This window comes from Salvelinus sp. IW2-2015, unplaced genomic scaffold (genome assembly GCF_002910315.2).
Source record: "Salvelinus sp. IW2-2015 unplaced genomic scaffold, ASM291031v2 Un_scaffold1441, whole genome shotgun sequence".
Lineage (NCBI taxonomy): Eukaryota > Metazoa > Chordata > Actinopteri > Salmoniformes > Salmonidae > Salvelinus > Salvelinus sp. IW2-2015.
Window position 1 is genome coordinate 21,622 of NW_019942911.1, and position 6,010 is coordinate 27,631.

Consider the following 6,010-nt stretch of genomic DNA (forward strand, 5'->3'; position numbering starts at 1 on the left):
GTTAGGCTTCACTGCAACTACTGTCTGACTCAGTTCCATACTGCTGATGTAGGCTCTGGAGTAGCAGCATTAAAGCCTAGGCTTCATACTGCAACTACTGTCTGACTCAGTTCCATACTGCTGATGTAGGCTCTAAGTCATAAATCCAGAGCGCGGCTGGAGCATTCTTCATTACAGTAATAAGTGATTGGGACAGTACAGTGGAGCTTTTCAAGGGGTTGATGCTGATGAAAGATTAAAAGAACGGGAAGTAATGCACTGTGAGATAAACCAACCGATCATGTAGAATTATCACATAAATGCATTCGTCCATGTTTGGCTCCACAGTGAAGATTCAGACATCATTTTGTCTGGGGTTTGGAATGGTGCTTTGAGGCAAGATGTGAAGTTTGATGTGCGAAGGCGTGTATAAGGTTTTGCAATTCATCTTTGGTTGATGAGTTCTATTCTATCTCCTCAGAATCGCTCTTATGTTCTATGTTGAGGTATCCCAAAATTTATTTTGTTTTTTTTTTTTTTTCGTGTCCGTTTGTTGAATTGAAGAGGTAGCAACTGTGAATCAATATAGGTGAGATCTCATTTATCTGTTCAAATAGGGTTGGGAGCCGCTATCAAATACTATGGAAGTGTGCCCATCAGAGCAATTTTTTTCAAACGATTGACCTCTAAACCAAATACCGGATGCGACGAAGGCATCAATACACTATGTAAATACAAAAAGTGAAAGTTTTTCAAATCTTAATCCTTTTTCAAAAACTAAAACGGATAGGGCGTGCATATCAATCGAATGTTTCCATACCGGATCTCTCTAGACTGTCGCATATAAACTGGAGCTTTGGCTGATTAATCCAAAACAATAAGCAGCCCATGTAAACAATCATGGGATTAGGTTAGTTAGGCTTAGGTGCTAGTTAGTTAGTTAGTTTTTAGATAGTTTTAGTTTAGTTAGTTTGAAATTTGTTATAATAAAATTTTCTTGCACAAAGGATAATTGCTTGGTATTTTGGTAAACAGACAATATAGTTGTTCTAGGATAAATTTATTGGTAGCCCAGAGTAATGGTCTAGCACATAAAAAGATGTCTAACACCAAAAATGACAACTTGATTAAGTGGGTATATTTAAATAGGCAGCAATCAGAACCTAAGGATGCAGAAAAACAAACCGTATGGTAAACTACTTCTGAAAGATGTAGCCATACAGTGCTATAGTGCAGCACTTAAAAGTGCCATTATACAATTTTGCTTGACAAAATATTTGGTGTTATTGATATATGGTATTTACTCTATATAATCGACACTATAATGATTGAATTGCACCACATGGTGACTTAGGTACACCGAGACTACAACCGCCGCAGCACTTACTGCCCGAATTTTTATATTATATATTCTACCATTATGTACTTCTTCTAAGGTGGTCCAGTGACGGGTCTTAGATAATCTGTCAATATCAGAATAGTTTAAAATACTTTTGTCTTTTTATAATTACTCAGATATAGTAACAAATTTGTACCAATTTGGGGTGTTTTTTATAATTTTTAAATTATCTGCTAAAATTAATCTCTGAGGGGATTGGTCCAGCACTATTAGTTTCAGCGGCCAATCAGTCATTTCACTTCTTTGTTTTATAAAAAAAATTATTTGAGTCATTTCCGCCCCCCTTGGGTGTGGGTTTTTTTGGTTTTATATTTAGGTTGGCTTCGTGGTTGATTCTTATGTGAATGCTCCTATCTTGCGAGAAAGAAAAAACAACGTTTTTTATTGTTTAGTTTCTTCTTATTATCTTGTTTGTATCGCAGTTTTCGCTTCTTTGGCTTATTTATAATACATATAGGAACCCTTCCATCTATAATATGGTAAAATGTACTTAGCTCTCTTGCCTCACTTTATCGTTGTGAGCCACTCGTGTCTTTGATCATTCTCCTTTTCCCCGTTCTTGACTCAGAGGACCAGTGATTCTTAAGTTTGTTTCTTTTTAGTTGGGTGTTGAAGTTTTATTGGGATGTGCGAGCTCTCCATGGCGCGAGATCTAAATACAACTTTTCCTTGTCGGGTCATTTTCGTCGGCTTATGGTCACCAGTTATTTATTTTTTTTTGTTTTTTTTTTTTTTTGACACATAGTCTCCAGATTATATGGATGATACTCTGGGGCCGATGGCTTGCATAATTTGTACTGTGAGACTGAATTCGCCTTTCGTTCCACAGTATAGGTGAGTAAGTACGGAGAATTACACTATTTTCCGCATCTATACAAGCCGTTACGTAGTATCAGTTGTCAACTGTGTGCACTGGAGCGGAAAGCAGTTTTACGTAGACTGGTCGTGGCGATAACTGGAGTGATTGATCGTATGAGAATACAGTGCTGGCTTCTTCTCCTTCTGTTCTCAGTCACTCTCTCTCTTCCCAGCCAGATATTATCCGCTCGACGATGCGGTACCAATTTAGAAGGTCGTGATCATTCCGGTCCGAATGCCTCTCTCTCCTCAAATCTCTCTAGTCTGAATCTTGAGGTTCAGGTCTCTCATCGAGAGTCTGTTGGCGGTCAGGTAGATATTCCGGTGTTCATCTTTATTCTTGCTTCGCCAAGATCAGATCCTGCCTACGCTACTATCGTCTGAGGCGTTTCTCTCTCTGCTCCGCAGATCTTCTATCTGTATTCTCTTCTTCCTCATTGCTCCGGTCAGACTCCTCAATCGCAAAATCGTCTCCTCTTCTCTCTCTCTCTCTGGTTTAGTCTCTTAATAATGCATAGAGATGCATGGAGATTAGTTGTCGCGGACAATAACACTCTTGAGAGACGTTTTTTTTTTCTTTAGTCTCAAAAGCGCTTTCACCTTCGTCTGCCAATATTAAGACAGCCACTAGACTAGTCGACATGCTTTATTGCTTGTGTGTGAAAGATAGAATTTGGCACGTATTTCCTGCTCCTTGACGGACCACTTTGCTGATTAAGATTGAAGGCATTTAAATGGTTTTAAGTGACATAAGTTGAGAATTCATTGATGAAAACACATTTTGGTCACACTCGTTTTGTATAGGCTTTTGGGGAACACACTTTTGGGTAACACACTTTTGGGTAACACACTTTTGGGTAACACATTGCAGGCAATGCTGGTATACAACTGAATTAAGCACCTTACGTGACCTGAGGAGATTCTTAACAACGAAATTGCCTTCAGGAAGAAAAAACGGCGCTTTAGCTCAAAACCCTCTTTGAAACAATATGCGCGGCCAACACATCAAGGTTGCACTGGCATTTTATTCAGAAATTACATTGTCAGTATCTTGAATAACATTTATTTCCAGCATCAAAACCGAACGCAGGCTCTTTGAGGCTTTGCCGTTTATTAAAATATGAAGCTCTTTGTGAGCCTGTTCTGATTGGATTAGTTTATACCTTTAATATACACTATCTTTAAAAACCACTTAAATGAAATATGTTTTATGTCGTCCTTCAAAAAGTACTCTCCCGGTTGTATCATCAGAGCTCTTATATTGTATTAATTTAATACTCTTCGGTCTTGGTATCTTGTGAATGGTTACCATCCTGACTATATATGGGAGAGTTACCTTTGTAAATGTGGAGGTGGTGTGGAAAATCAAATATTCACCAATAGTTTACCACGTTATGCACATAATGTGAGCGGAACCTCACGTCAAAGTCACAGTTATTAACATGTTATTACTAGACTAATTACAGTGTAACTACACAGGCGTAGGACAACTTAATACAACGTGGAATATGCTAGGCTAACACCTTGTCGACCTGTCCCCAAATGAATGTCATTGGTTCAGAATTTGTTATGATATTTTAACCTGCGTGTCGTGATCGCGTTTGGTGTGGGGGGGCAAAATACATTTCTGCACGATGGCGCACGATGCGCGCAGCCGGTTTGGGCAAGGTGTAAGGGTTCTCCCAGTCACATAAACTGAAATGAACGTTTGACCCTTAACAAATGAATGTATCTTATTGAGAAGGTACCACGTAAAAACAAATTTAATTTGTTTTTAAAAATGAATGCCCATAAATGGTCTTGTTCCGCTCACACAATTACAGAAATTAGTATGTGCCAGTAAGACAGAAGCACAGCAACCGTTACCAAGAGCCAATGGGATGCCTCTGCCCAACTAATTAGATCAAATCATAAATATTATAATGTGCCTTTTGTAGCTTAGATGCATTAGCACAATGCCCTTTTGTTAGAGAGTGACACTGTAGGCCTATACATCCTTGTCATTTTTTGCACAACGTTACAAGAAACCTCTTCAAAGACGGTTTTCAATTATTGCTTATATTCAGAGTGTCAGAAACATCATTTTGGTGAGTAGAAATACCAAGCAGGGAGACGGTGCATTCGGACACACAAGGAGACCCGGAGGCATAGAGACAGTAGCACCGCTTGTGAAGGATTTCTCTTCAAAAGGACCCGGTCCATTCAACTGGTTCTGCAATGAACACTAAATATTCACTCGTCAAGAGAATTGAATGCCTTTGTCTGCAATCCCTTGCAGAAGTCCAGATCCCCGACGATAATGCAAACACAAATTTGCTATAGCACAGGGAGTCAAATGAATGTAAGGAAGGATGAGTAGAGCCCTCTGGGTTCTCTATGGTGTAATAGGTCAGAGCGTGACTAGGTTGGTTTTCTAGTTATTATAGTTCTATGTTGGTGTGTGAGTATGGTTCCCAATTGGAGGCAGCTGAATATCGTTGCCTCTAATTGGGGATCATAGTTAGTGTGTCCCTTTTCCCACCTGCGTTGTGGAATATTGTTTTGTTTAGTGGCCATGTGCGCGACGTACTGCACGTTCGTTAATTCTTTGTTGTTTTGAAGTTTCACTGTAATAAATATGTGGAACTCTACTCACGCTGCGCCTTGGTCCACTCATTCTAACGACGAACGTGACAAGATCCTTTGCTCTTTCAGTTGGTGAAGCATGGCGCTTGCTATGCAAGGGTTGTGGGTTCGATTCCCATGGGGGACCAGTATGAAAAAGTATGCGCTCACTACTGTAAGTCGCTCTGGATAAGACTCTCTGCTAAATGACAAAAGTGTAAAATTAACATTGTTAACGACGGCCACTGATGATACACACTGACACTGTAGAAAGGTCTTGCTTTGCACCGCTAATAGTGTGGTCGGAGACATGTGCTATGTACAGGGATTTTCTCACTGGTAGTGTTTAAACACCACCGTTTAAAAAAACGCCTGTCGCAGAGCGAAGCCGAGGTAACTGCGCACAAGACGTCTATATTAACTCTTCTCCGGGGCCGTCTTCTCCTTCAGGTCCCCACCCTCCTCCTCGGCGTGTGGTGGAGTAGAAGGAAATATGAACTCATTGTTACTGCAGTGGAGTTACTAAAACAGAAAAATAGCTAATTGTCAGATTTGTTAGCACGTCAGCGTTATTTTAAATAGGGCCCATGAAGAAGAATTCTGCCAGCGCCAGCCAAAGCGTTATGGAAGGGAGGTGGCGGTGGGGGGGGGTCAGTTAGCATTGCTTACCTGTTACTGCCTCTCTACTGTTAGCAGAGAAAGTGCTTAGCGTGCGTGTGCGTGCGTGCATGCGCTCATCTCTGTTGCGTGCGTGGTAAGATACACACAACAGAGGCAACAGGGAAAAGTTTTTGATATTTCTGTTGGATTCAATTTTGAACATTGGCTGTCATGAACTGTTAAACCAACACGCTTTACTGTAACCAGAAGGATGTTATAGTAGGGTGGCTGCTGTGAGTCCATCAACCCTGTCTTCGGTCTGTGGACCTCACAAATCACTGCTGCATAGAAGCCTCAAGACAGCATCAAGAGAACAGAAGGAGAAAGGTAGAAAGAAAATGCTCCAAAAATGTATGTTTTGGGATAGGAACAATAAGTCCCCAGTTCCGAATATTATATGAAATGTGAGCTGCAGTATTTTTTGGATGACAGTTAGACTTCATTTTGCGGCCAAGAGGTTAATGTGAAAAAGATAGACGGAGCAACTAGCCCAAGACATGATATGCGTGT